The sequence below is a fragment of the Chinchilla lanigera genome, unplaced genomic scaffold, assembly GCF_000276665.1.
Source record: "Chinchilla lanigera isolate Chin_1 unplaced genomic scaffold, ChiLan1.0 scaffold00015, whole genome shotgun sequence".
Lineage (NCBI taxonomy): Eukaryota > Metazoa > Chordata > Mammalia > Rodentia > Chinchillidae > Chinchilla > Chinchilla lanigera.
Window position 1 is genome coordinate 5,611,545 of NW_004955416.1, and position 14,722 is coordinate 5,626,266.

Below are 14,722 nucleotides of genomic sequence, written 5' to 3' on the forward strand. Positions count from 1 at the left end.
TATGATTCAGCTTTTGGAGGAAGCAGTGAAAGGAAATCATTGATCTCTCTTTGACTATGTTCCTGGAGCCAGAGTTTAGAAATGCACCATTACTCTTCTGACTGTCCCTAGTTTCACTCTGTGGACAGAGTGTTCACAAAGATGCAGTGTACTTCATCCAAGATTTTAGCTTCTTCCTATCAGGATGTGTGCCTGTTCTGGAATTGCTAGATTTGGCAAATAAAATACAAGATGCTCAGTTAAATTTGAATTTAATATGTGTAAAGGATAACTTTTTACACAGTTTTTATCATGCAATATTTGTGATTATATGTTAAAAAGTTAGTCACTGTTTATCAGAAACTCATACTTAAATAGATGTTCTGTATTTTCTCTGGTAACCCCAGCTTGTTTAGGATAGTGAGTTTCAGTCTCTCAATCAGTGTCTCAGGGCATGGTGATCCAAATGCTCTGTGAATTGTGAGGTGCACTGTGTGTGTGTGTGTGTGTGTGCGTGTGTGTGTGTGTGCGTGTGTATGCAGGATATTCAGGGGGTGCTGAAGGGGAGGCACAAAAGCTTCAGTAGTGGTAGGGAGGATGAAGAAGAGGTTTCTCCTAATATGTCAGGGGAATTTACCCATAAGTTGTAGACTGAAAAAAATTGAAGAAGGTTTTATAATGGGAGGGTTTTCTCTTTCCCTCTGGGAAATTGATTTCTTGGATAAGATCATAGAAAGGTTATGTGCTTGTGGTAGGAAATTCAAACTGCGCAGAAAGGTGTAAATTGGAAAGCAAAAGTATAATTCCACATTATCACCTTTAGAAGCTACCGCTGTGTTTTAATTCTCTTTTTTTCTGGTGCTGGAGGGTGGATTCAAGGCCTCGTGTTTCTAAACATATAATCTAATACGGAGCTCCGTACCCAGCCCTAACTGCTACTCTTAACTTATATATCTTTCTGGAACTCTCTTGGGCACCACTCAACAGGTGTATCCATAAATGTATTGTTAGTCTGAAAACTGAAAACATCTTTTATGTGCTTCTGCAGGTTGCTTTTATTTTCACTTAGCAGTGGATTTTAGATATCTTTTCATATATGCACATGTTGAAAGACCTATCTTATTTGTTTTTAGAAATTGTTTTACAAATCATTGCATAATAGGAAAATCTTCTTTTATTATTCATTCAAGACCACTTAAAAGTGTTTACCTCATACAGAGATAAGTGTTGGCTTCTTATCATTTGCTATACCATTCGTTGTGCATGCTTGGTACCAGTCCAAGTAACACCTCCTCGGAGAGGCCCTCCTTATTTCCTTTGACAAAAGTAGCTTTGTCTCTAACCACTCACTCTCCTTAACAGGTAACTCTATGGTTTATTTTCTATATTGGCATTTATATCTCTCTGAAATACTCTTATGTGTTGATTTGCTCGTGTCTGTCTGTCTGTGTCTCTCTACAGCAACTGTCTGGTTTATGGCTCTTTCCTCAGCACTGAGAATATTCAGAGCAGACGGCGGCTGCACAAAACATATCTACTAATGGTCTGATGACCGAATGATCATGTCGAACACACTGTGGCACAGATAAACATAATGGAGCAATAGGAGGAAATCAAGGCCCACTGTTAAGAGAGGGTTAACACCACTTCTACGGGGGCCCATTGAAGCAAATAATTTAAAAACAGAAAAGAAAGATTTCATTGGAAGGTGAACTTGAAGCAAATGTAAGAATGAGAATGACTGGCAGGCGGGGACTGTGGAGATGGCAGCACAAGCTGGAGAACTGTGTTACCATTGTCGCTGGAGGAAAGTAGTTTCTTACATTTCAGGGGTATCACCTTTGTTGCATATATTGAGGGATTTGGAATTTTTTTTAGTTTAAGTACAAGGGGAGTATGAAAAGCTCTAAGATGGGGACTGATGGGTTAGTTGCGTCTTGTAAAAGGGCAACAATGGAAAAATACTGTAAGTGGTGCAGAAGGGAAAGGCTGGGGTCAGGAAGAAGCGTGAAGAGAAAAGAGGAAGGCCTGGAGTAGGCAGGGGCCTGTGTGATGGCCAAAAGAGGCCTGTTCAGACTATAAGATTAACTGGATTTGCTGTCAGCCATCAAGATCAGAAAACTGTGCCCAGGTATCTGTTCTTGGCCCACTGTCTATTTTTGTAAATAAAGTTTTATTTGGAAACACTCACACCCGTTTCTTCATATATTGCCCATGGCTATGTTGGTGCTGTATTGGAAAAACTGAGTAGCTGTGACAGAGATCATGTAGCCTGAAGAGCCTTAAATATTTATTACTTGAATCTAAACAGAAAAAGTCTCTTACCCCTGATCAAGATGAATACTATCTGTGTGTCTCATGTACAGGTCTTAGATGCTTAGATCATCATCATTTCACAAGAGAGCAAAGTTTGTCTCTGTCCCCTGGGAACCAAGGACCACACTCTCCCCACCAAGCAGCCGTTGTTCTTTGCCTTGAGAATTATTCTAAATACCACTGAACTCAGGACTCATGAAAGCCCTAACTCTCAAGAGCCATGAGAGTATCCCTGAAAGGCTGACTGTGAGGAGGCTCTGTGTTCCTAAGCGCCACACAGTTCCACTTCTCACCAGCCCTTTCCAGCCTTGGCAGAGCCACCAGATCGCCTTTTCAAGACGCTGCCCCTTGTCCTCAGAGCTTCTTGCAGACCCTTCTCCTGTCCTGGTATGGGCTTCCTCCAGGACAGTGCAAGACTTTTGAATTTTCCTCAGCAGAAAGAGAACAGTGCTGACACGACACCCTTTGGGAATACCAAGAGAGCCCTCCCATTCATATGTAGTGGAGACCCATCGCAAAGAGCCTCCCAGAAGGGAACTTCATGTTCTCAGCAGACGGCCTTTTACCAGGATCTCTGTTGCTAGGATACATGGCATCTCATGGATATTTCCAAGATCCTGATTGAAAGCTCTCTATTTCCTTTGTCTTAAGGATATGCCTCCAGGTTTTATGCTTTAAATCAAATCTGTGCTTGCTCCATGTAAAGTGGGTTGGCATTTTCGACAAGTTAAAAAAAATCACCAAAACATCACCCTCCATTAGCAATAGTGACACAGACTTTCCATTTTGGCAGATCACCCTACATCAAGGCACTGGGTGAAATGGGAGTTTCCTTGCTGACTTTTCTCAGCTTGTTTTTCCCCTTGACCTACCCACTTGAAAATCATTTCTTGCCTATAAATAGCTTCTACTTATTTCTAAAGTCAAGGGTTTGTCTTTAGGTTGTTTGCTGGGATGTCATCAGCCAAACTGCAGCGTCAGGATGCTCAGAGGAAAGCTAATTTCCTTTTGAAAATTGCAATCCTGAAAGCTGCACATATTTTATCTCCACCATCAATAGGAATCAAAGTACATGTAGCTTCATGTTGAGTGGTACACCAGCAAACTAAATAAAAACGATCCTACTCTTGCAGTTAAATGTGTAGCATTGGTGTGAACTGACCCCAATGGGGCACACACAAAATTAGCTTTTGAGATTGCAGAGCCACTGTCCCTCGACAAGAAGCCGGGGTGCCTGCCAGTCAGGAGAAGCAAGCCATATGTATTAAGGCTTTTTGAACAGTAGAAAGGAACAGTAATTATTTCCAAGTAAGTTCCAAATTGAAAATGGCAGCAGAAGATTCTTCAATTCACAGGCAATAATTTGCAAAAGAATTGGTTGGTTGATACAAAAGCAGTTCTAGGTATTCTGCTTCAGGGTGTATAGCCCAGGCCAGTGATTCTCTATAGGATGATTTTATTCTCCCATATCTACCCCCATGCCCCTAGGGGACATTCAACAACATTTGTAATTTTTGATTGTCACAGATGGAAAGGGGGATGCCTTTGGCATCTGGAAGAGACAAGACAAGGATGCTGGCTGAACATTCTACCATACACAGAACATCCCCCTAACAGAAAATGATCTAGCCCCAAAAGCCAAAGGTGCAAAGATTGAGAAGCTCTGTCCCTAGGAATTTAATTGTATAATCAAGGGTAATGATCTTCTCACCTAAGTGGCCAGGTAATGTTACTCGAATATATGTAATACAATGTCTTTTGCTGCAGAAACTTATCATTGGCCTGTAATAAACAGTGAGATCTTTGAAACATTTGCTCAGGTGGAGCTCACTTAGGGGAAGAGGTGAGGCTTCTGGAATCCTTACGGTAACAGAAGGAGAGTCTGTAGAGTTAGAGGGAAGCTGGGCATTCCATGTCCAGGACTATGGAATGAGAAGTGGGGTTTGGGATGAACTGAAGAGGAAAACAGGAAGTGATCCTGTAAGTGGGAGAGATGGGACTTGGCCCTTTAGTAGCAGGTGGAGATTCTTACGGGAACCTTGGCCTGTATCACGTACCCTGGCCTCTGCTCTCACTGCAGCTCACTCACAAGGTGGCCTGCTCCAAGCACTCTCTCTTTCCTGGAGAAGACAAAGGTTTCTGTCAAGCCCATACAAGCCTATACTGCCCCCTCTTCTTTCTAACGTCCTATAATCTACAGGAAACCAGCAACATGCTGTTCTCTGAGAAATCCTGGGCAGCTGCCAGCAATGGACAGATTTTGGGAAATGAGATCCTATCACAGTGATTAAATCCTTTCCCAAAGTTATACAACCTGGCTAAAAACCAATCCAGTTAAAATTTGGACAGGATTCCCTGTCATCAGTATCTTCATTTCATGTTACTTAGGGATTCTGTGAATGTAAATGACATCTTTAAACAAAGAAAATAGTTTGCATGAACTTTGGAAAACAGGTGATACAGTAATTCTTCCTGCTGTGTCTGCAATTACATACTTACAAAAACAATATCTACTAAAAATACTAGAATTAATAAAATAATTACATACATGGCTATCTATAATAGATATCAAGCCATTAATTTTTCCTCTTACTACCATAAACACCTAAAATGAACATAGAAAAACTATCCCATTCCTATTGGCAATAATGATTACAAAAGATTTATGAAGATATCCTTTCTTCTGTGATACTAAGGCTTAGAATTGTAAATAAATTTTTGTAAAATTAATGCAAAACATTATCAAACTCTAAAGAGAATCTTAATGGATTTTTTCCTTGAAATTGTACAAAATAATCTTAGATATCATCTAGAAAGACAGATATCCAAAAATAGCTAGCAAATTGTGACTAAAAGGAAAGGAAGGGGTTCTCCTAGTTTGGATTTATTTTATTGGATGGAGAAACAATATCTACTCATATAAATGTGACATTATTACAGGAATAGAGAAATAGACCAGAACAATGGAATAAAGAAACCAGAGAACAATTTCAGCATAAGTGATGCTTGAATACACTAAAAGGTGATTCAAGGGAAGATGAAGGATATTATTGGCACAATTGTTTTTTCGTTTGGATAGAGATAAAATTAGACTCTATCTCACAACAGGTTTAAAGTAAATTTCAGATGGATTAAAGATATAAGTGCAAAAAATAATACAAAAAAGTACAATAAAATCTAGGAAGACTTATAAGTTATTTAGGAGCGGAAGATACTTTCTGAACTAAGGGAAACCAGAGACTATAAGAGAATAGATAAATATATGCAAATACATACACAATGAAAAATAGCAGTGAAGTCAAAGGAGACTATGAATAACATCAAGAAATAAATGATACCAATAGAAATTGTTCCAATGTAGAAGGCAGACCAAGGTTTTACCTATAATATTTTAAGGACTTACATAAACTAATCAAGATAAAGACAAAACATTCAACAAAAATAAGACAAAGGATATAGAAAAGAAATGCACTAGGGAAAAAGGTGGAAATAGTAACAAGTACTTAAAAAAATGTTTACTCCCTCTAGTAGCCAGGGAAATGCACACTTCCAAGTGACAATAAGCTATCAATGACAATAAGCTTTCGTTTTTGTCACATTTCCAAGTGACAATAAGCTTTCGTTCCATCAGACTGAAAACAATTTTAGGAGACAAAATACATATTCCCTTTCATCTAGTGTGTTAGTCAGCTTTCTGTCATTATAAGGAAAAACCTGGGATGATTAACTTATAGCGAGAAAGGTCTGTTTGGTTACAGTTTTGGAGGTTTCAGCTCTTGAATGAAGCGTTTCCTTGGCTTTGGGCCTGTGGTCAGGCAGCACATCATGGCAGAAGCGTGCGGCATAGCAAAACCACTTACACCATGAGCTAGAGAGCAAGGAAAAATAAAGCGAAGGGACCAGGGTCTGACAGTCCCCTTTGGGGTCCACCTCCTATAACCTTACCTCTCAAAGGTTCTGCCTCTTCCCAGTAGCACCCCCTGGGGACCAAACCTTTAATACATGGGGCTTTTGCTACAAATTCAAACCGTAGCAGCCAGGAATTCCTTTCCTAGATCCACAGAAACAAAATTTCAAAAGTACGGAAATCTACCCATGGTGTTATTATTTGTAGAGTTAAACAAATTTGAAGATAAATGTCCTTCAAGGGGGGAATGAGAGAAATATTATAGGCCTTTTCACATTATACCATATTTATACCTTTAAAAAGAAAAATTCAGCACTATATCACTTGACTTGGAGGGATTCCTATGAAAAAATGTTGAGAAACATGTGATGCTGAAAAGCTTATATAATATAATTTCTGTAATAAAATAAGCTGTGACCCACCCTTAGGATGTGTACGAGTGTGCATGAGCAGGCAGAAATGGTACAGAAGGCTATGCACTAGGTCTTGAGCACCATGAAGGTAGAAGGTAGGGAGGCCAGCAAAACAGAAAAAAGAAAGACAATATTTTACCTCTCCATATCTGACATAATTCAATTTTAATTGTCTTAAAATTAACATATCTTTTTATGTGTTTTAATGTGTGCATGTGCTCAAATTAATTGGCTGAAAAGAAAAATAATCATAAATGATGACTTTCAAAATTGTTATCTTGAATTTACTTAGCAGTTTCTTTCAAAGCATTCTAATGCTTTGATGTATACCACTCATTTCATCTTCTCAAATTTCCTGGAAATTATGACCGTTAAATGTCAACTCCCAGGGTGCTCTTCCTGGTTGCAGCTTTGGACATCTAGAGTGAGATGCCTGGAACAGCTCTTTTGCTTCTTTGTGTAAGAATGTTGGGAGCTAGACTTGGCTGCTGGGGTCTGCTGCTTAAGGCCCCTGGGCTTCTCCCACACTCTCTGTAACTTGTCTACTCTTCCTGACATAATTTACTCACCTAGATGAAAGAGAGCGCTTTAAGTCTTTCTCTGGCTTTACGTTCTGGGACTTCAATAAAGCACAAGTGAAAAGAGAAGAGTCAGTCAAGGGATACCCTAATGCAGTGGTCCCCAACCTTTTTGGCACCAGGGACTTGTTTCATGGAAGACTTTTTTTCCCACTGACCAACTGGGTGGCAGGGTGGTTTTGGAGTGATTTAAAGGAGTGTAGGGCTGGGGATTTAGCTCAGCGGCAAAAGCGCTTGCCTGGCAAGCGCAAGGTCGTGAGTTCGGTTCCCGGGACCGGAGAAAAACCAAAAAAAAAAAAAAAATAAAGGAGTGTGCATCCTAGATCCTTGGCATGTGTAGTTTAGGGTGTCCATTCCTATGAGAAATAAATGCCACAGCTGACCTGACAGGAGGCAGAGCTCAGGCAGTGGAGCAAGTGGTGGGGAACAGCTATAAATACAGACAAAGCTTCACTTGCTTGGCTGGCTGCCCACCTCCCGCTGTGTGACCCAGTTCCAAACAGGCTATGGACCACGTTGGTCTGTGGCCCAGGGTTTGGGGACATTTATCCTAAAGAACAATGCTCAAGACTGACATAGCAAGATCACTAAGTGAGAGAAGCAGTTGCACTACACCATGGATGAATGCATGGGTTCATTGATTAGTACAGAAAAGCGATGAGGGTCTTCCCTGAGGAGGCCGCATGGGGCGCTGTAGAAATCATGGGGTTGGAATGGAAGAGTCAAGGATACAATTCTGGTTCTACACTTGCTAAGAAAATTACTTTTTTCTGAGCTTGAGAACTGAATCTTCTCCAAACAACTTCTGTTTACTCAGTTATTATAAGCGTCAACCAAAATGATAACTATAAAATCACCTAACCCCTGCCGGGAACGTAAGAAGACCTTAACCAGCAGGTGGTAGGAAAGCAATGTATTGAAATCCTGTTAAGATTTGGCCTGTGTTCTTTTTCTTTCTCCTGTATTCCCTCTCACTCTTTCCTCAATGTCTTTTCTGTCATCATTATACCAAAAACTGGGTCCTAGAACTCTCAGAGTCAGATGAAAGCAAACAGCTACTGTACTCTGCAGTATGCTAGGGACTTAATTGAGATATGTACCAAAGTCTCTGGTAATGCATAGAACAGCATCACAGGGTTAGCACATTGGAAAGACTAAACAGAAGAAAAGAAAAAAATTGGCATTTGAGAATTCACCCATCTGACCAGAGGATGAACAAATGGTAGAGGGTATGTGCTGGTGTGAAGAAAACTTATGAGCAGGAAGACAGTAATGTAAAAAACCCAGAAGGCAAAAAGCCATTGATATTTATGGCTACTATTTTTGGTATAAAAATTAACCTGATTTGAAAATGATTTTATGCAAATGATTTCACATTAGCATAATATGTGTTAGTTACAATAGTTAAGACCCAGTAATACTAAAGTATTTTAGTCATTTAAGAGAGGAACTAGATATTTTACAATCAGATGTGTGATAGCTAACCTTCAAGAGGTTTTAGATGACCTCTGCCTCCTGGTTTCCAAACCATGGTACGGTTCCTTCCCACAGTGTAACAGGGAGTGACGGATGAGCCGTCACTTCCAAGGTAAAGTTATAAAATTCCATGACTTCAGTCTTGGGCTCCCTTTATCTCTCTTGGATTCCTCACACCAGGGGAACCTGGCTGCTAAGTTGAAGGATGCTCAGCCAGGCTTTGGAAAGCTCTGTGTAGAGAACAAGGGAGGTGCCAAGGACCGTGGGAGTGAGCTGGAAGCCACAGCTTTTGGCTCTCACACCTCAGATCGAGGCAGCTCCAGCTGATGGCTGCCAGCTGGGCTGCCAGGCTCCTGGGACATCCTGAGCCAGAGCAACCTGCTAAGCTGCTCTTGGATTCCTGACCCGTAGAAGTTGGGAGGTAATAAATATTTGCTATTTGAAGGGTAATTTATTATTCGGAATAGGTATTTGTTTCTAATTCTTTATCTTTCTCTGCGTTAATGACTTTTGCAATATAATATTGAAGTTTCTCTACTAGAGGTCTGATCCATGTCATATATTTCTGCCCCATTGTGCTGAACTTGGCCACACAACTTGCTTTGGCCCATAGACTAAGGGCAAAAGTGACAGTATTTTTCTTACCATTTATCTAGACCTTCAGATGTATCACATGCTTCCATGGCAGCTCTTGTCTGCCATGCAGAAGAGCTGGTGGCTACTGCCCTCATTAGCTGATGCTTCTTCAGTTGGGACCCATACGAAATGGATATTAACAGAGCTACTCCAGCCAAACTGTACACTAAAGTGGTATTTTAAAACACTAAGTTTGAGGTATAGGCAGTGATGATGATAGGGGAGAACTTAACCTTGAGACTATCTCTTGAAGCAACTTGTTCTACTCAGCAAAGGAATACGTAGGGAGAAAGGCCCTACTGCCAATTTACACCTGAATTAAGCTCAGAAACCTACAAGTTGGGAGAGTTAGACTAACATGATTAAATTTCCATGCAGATCCTATTTTCCACTGTTCTTGGATCAATGGAAAAAAACACAAGTTATTGCATAGGATACTGGGGAAAATCCAACGCTCAAATGCCTGCCAACGTACAACTGTGTACACAGCAGGCTTTCAAGGTATTCTCTTTGCATGCATGCGCATAGCTCCCTTTCCTTGGCCATGCTCCACCCATTTGTCCCAAAGTTGGGAGAGTTTTGATTCGCTGTGGGTTTCTCTGGTAGGTGGTAATTGAGATGAAGTTCACTGGTTGTCCACAGGAACCTTGTTTCAAGCAGCACCTGTTGCTTCTACCAGTAGATCCGAATTAAAATGAATATTCCAAGCAAGGTAGTTTTGGTAAAGTTTCTTCCTCATTCTGAAGTCACACGTTTAGCTAGTAAAATTTGGATCCATCTGTTACTGTATTTTCTACATATTAACATGTTGAGGGGCTGGGGATTTAGCTCAGCAGCAAAAGCGCCTGCCTGGCAAGCGCAAGGTCGTGAGTTCGGTTCCCAGTACCAGAGAAAAAACAAAAACAAAAACAAAAAAATAAATAACATGTTAGCTGGGAGGAGTCCTGGGTTATTGCCTCAGAGTGAACAGTGCCATAGACTAATTATGATTGCTATTACTACATACTGGTACAAGATATATATGTTTCTGGCAAGTGGGTATATGCTAAATGAAGCCTGATAAACACTTGTTGATACGTTTGTAGGCTGAGATTGGCTAGTTCATATCTTTCTCACAATTGTAGGGGCACGTTCTTGGCTGTGAAATGGATTCTGGGAAATTTGTAAATGGACCAGAAATTTCCAGATGTGGAAGACTTCAAGCCAGGAGAGAGAATACCCTGTCACTCTGGTGTCTTGTGATCTACACTCAGGCCAACTTGGTAACAGAGAATTGTCAGAGGGAAAAACTGTTTTTTATACAAGCTTCCCAACTTGTCTGCTGAGAAAACTAATCAGCATTTGCAGAGAATGTACAGAGACCTTTGAAGATTGGAGAATAGCTAAATGTGAAGTTCTAACAAACATTTCCTCCAGCTTAAGGTGTATGGCTTAGCTCTGGGCTTCTTTGGTGAACGCACTGTGAGGCCTGGGGCCAAACAATTTTTTGGTGAGGTGTGAAGCAGCAGGTTTTACCACAGTGATAAGACTCAGGATTTCTATCATCTAGGAGACTGATCTGACTTGAGCAGCAGTTTGAATAAGCAAGGGGTTGAGTATAAAGTCCCAGTAACAAAACCACAACCACCTGCTACCTTAGACATCACAGAAAAGATGGCTTTGCAGTAATCCTCTCTGGAAACAGTGCCGTTAAATAAACAAGGGCTGACAGAGCTGGCGATAGCTTAGACCTCACCGAGTCATGTGCATGTTAGCTTTAGTGATAAGGAATGAGTGTCTATCAGTGCCGATGTGGCTGTGCTGAGCTCTAACATAGCATTTCTGTGTTAACAAACCACAGCTAAACATTGGGGTTTGTTGAGATTCAGAAATATGTTTTGCTGTTTGCATTTCCTATTACGTGGGCTTTAACAAACGCATTTCACAATAAGCACAAGCGGACACAGCCTCTGGAAGATTCTCATTTGGGACTTGGGGAGCTAGGGCAGAAAGAAGAGTGGCTGTTCAGTCACCTGGCTAGTTTATAATCAAGCTGGAGCTCAGCACTAGGCCTTCTAACAACTAGTCTATGAATTATTTCTATTATTTTCCCATTTTTGTTCTTCTTGATCCTTGACATTGATTATATGTATCCTGAATCCTAGAGAGAAGCCGCTTTCCTGCTTGAACAAAGAAGTAGTGGACTCCTTAAACCCTCTGCAAATAGCCTCCAGTGCTGATTGTATAAGTAAATACGCTGCAGTTGTTGGGCAGTCCTTTCTCTCATCAGGAGAGGGGCTCCACCTGACCTCATCTTTCTTCATTCTGACTGTTGTCTTCATTTCTTCATCCTCCACCATCCTCCCTCTGGAGTCTCAAGAGCTGTGTTGGAAATGGCAGCTTCCTGGCTCCAGTGCAGATCCCTCACCCGACCGGCACAGCTTCTTCTTCCCACTGGTGCAGACTTTCTAGCTTCCACCACTGACCTTTGGGCCTTCCCAGTGCAGAACCTTGAAACAAGCTTGCCTGAGACATTGTGATGGGCTCTTGGCCTCCAGCTGGAGTCATGGGGGACACCGCCATGGGCTCTAGATCTTCAGCTGGACTCATGTGGGACATTGCCATGGGGTCCAGGCAATGGACCCTCAGCTGTATTTTTTGGGTCTCAAGTATGTGGACTGTTTGGGTGAATATTATAAAATAATCCTATACATTGTGTCCTGTATTAAGTTGTTTCCCTTGAAAACCCTGACTACAACATGCCCACAGGTTCCTTTATCCTTCTTGGAGTCTCCATGACTCAGGCAAAGATATTCTCCATCTTCTTAAGCTTCTCTTCTGTTAGCTTCACTGGACCTGACCCTTCTCTCTTACACACTTTCCTTTCTCCCCAACATCCTACCAGTAGCAGGCAATACTTTACATCTGTATTTTATGTCACTCTTCTCCAGGAACATTTGGATTTTACCAGCTCCTTTTAGTATAAGAGCCCAAGGGGTGATTAATGGAAGTTGCAGGAACTTCTGGGGTCAGTGGTGAGTTCAGTTGGAATCAGCTGGCTTTCTTGTGCTTTTGAAATCACACTTTCAGCAGTATAATAGTACTGTAGTTATAACCCATTTTGTAAGGTAATAAGCAGGTAACTAGAGATAGAGACAGGCAACCTTTGACACTGACCGTTCTCTGCTTAGTACAGTTGTTAGCTTGTACCAAAATGTCCAGAAAGTTACAAGGTAATTTTAATACCTTACCACTTATTTTCAGGTGTCTACCAGTTAAATGAGGCATGTAATGTAATTAGTCCTTATTCTCATAGGTCATTACAACAAAGAGCAACTGGACACTTTGGGGGTCTTAGACAATTACATTATCTTTTCTTTACCCTCTTCATCTTTTTACCTGTAAATAGGGCTGATACCACATTTCACATGTAAATATCAAGCCCTTTAAATTTAACTGCTCCTAAATATTCTTTAAAACTTTTAAAAATGGACAGATAAAAAATTGTGTGCATGTACCACATACATATTTTTAAAGTATATATACATTATGGGATGGCTACATTTACTTAATTAACATATGTGCTACCTCACATAGTTGTTTTTGTGGAAAGAATACTTTACATCCACTCCCTTAGCATTTTCAAGAATATATTATATTATAAACTATAATCACTCTATTGTACAATAGATGTCCTGAATTTATTCCACTTATCAATGAGAAATTTTGAATCCTTTCAATGTCACTATGCCTACCACTACCCCAGCCCCCTGTAATAACTATTCTATTCTTTGATCCCATAAGATCAACATTGTAGGGCTGGGGATATAGCTCAGAGGCACAGCACCTGCCTGGCAAGTGCTAGGTCCTGAGTTCAATTCTCAGCACCAAAAAAAAAAAAAAAAGAAAAGAAAGATCAACTTTGTAGCTTTCATATATGAATGAGATCATGCAATGATTATCTGCTCATGACTAGCTTACTGCACATAACATAATGTCCTCAGCTTCATTCATGGTGCTGCAAATGACAAGGTTTCTTTTTACATCTGAATAGTATTTTGTTATGCATATATGCCATATTTTCTTTACCAACTCATTCACTGAGGAATGCTAAGGTTGAACAGTGCAACAATAAACATGGGAGTGCATATATATCATTGATGTATTGATTTCATCTTCTTTGCATACATACACAGTAGCAGGATTGCTGGATCACATGTTAATTTTATTTTTAACTTCTTAAAGAATCTTTATACTGTTTCGCATAATGGCTTTACTAAGCGATATTCTCACCAACAGAGAAGGGGTCTCTTTTCTCCAAACCCTTGCCAGACTTATTATCCTTTTGATAATAGACATTCTTATAAATATTCCCTAGATATTTTTAAATCAGTTATATCAATTATAAATGTCCGTCATTACATTACATAGCAATCAACCACAAGACCACAGTGACACACAGGGATGATGTTTTGAGGTCCCTACTGGGATTATTGTGAGACTGACTTGAGCCAAAACTCCATTCATCACCCGGCCTCTATCTAACCCTACTACTGGCTGGTGGACTACACTGGTGCTTTAGACTTCCACAAATTAATGAATGATCAGAAAATCTGGAAAAGTCTGATTATTCTTCCTTCTCCAACACACAATCACTTTGATAAATGGCCATACTTCTCTTTGGGGAAGCTAAGAGGAAAATTTACAACATAAGTATTGTTTTTTTTTTGTTTTGTTTTTGTCTTACATCAGGGGTCCTTACTCAAGGGGACTCTGTCTCTTCTTCATTCCTGTGGTTCTGGATCTGTAAGCTGGCTAAAGTCTGGGAAATTGTTGTCATTTCCATTTCTGTTGATGCAACCTGGCAAAACTCTTTCCATTCACTTAGTGGTGTGCTTCCTCTTGAGTCATATTTGGTTTCTTGACCTCTTTGAGTCTGTTGGGAAAGGACCTAGAGGAAGATTAAAGTTCCTTGCAGGCAAAATACCTCAGGGGAGGTGATTATACATAGGTTCTCAGAGGAGAGATTAACTTCCTCAGAATGGAAAAGCTGCTTCTCTTGGCCAAGAAGATTTCAGAGATTCTGGCAGGTCTAGTTGCGTAGTTTCACTGGGATTTACTCAGGACCCCTCCCCAATACTCAGGGTCCTACTCTTAACCAGTTAGTAACTGACTTAAAGACAGGAGGCAGGCAGTGACCACACTCATAAGTGAAATAAATCAGACCTGCATGTGCAAGCACCACATTGTCTTACTAGTGTAAAACCTGAAGGAGTTAATTTAAACTTGGAGGTATGATAGACATTGTGAAATGACAGGAAAACACTCAAGGGTAGAGGGTAACTGGGATGTGGGAAAAGAGAAGGGAAAGAAGGAGAAATTTTGTATATATGTATATACAGGATAGTTAACATAGTTGTTCTACTGTCTTCTACTTC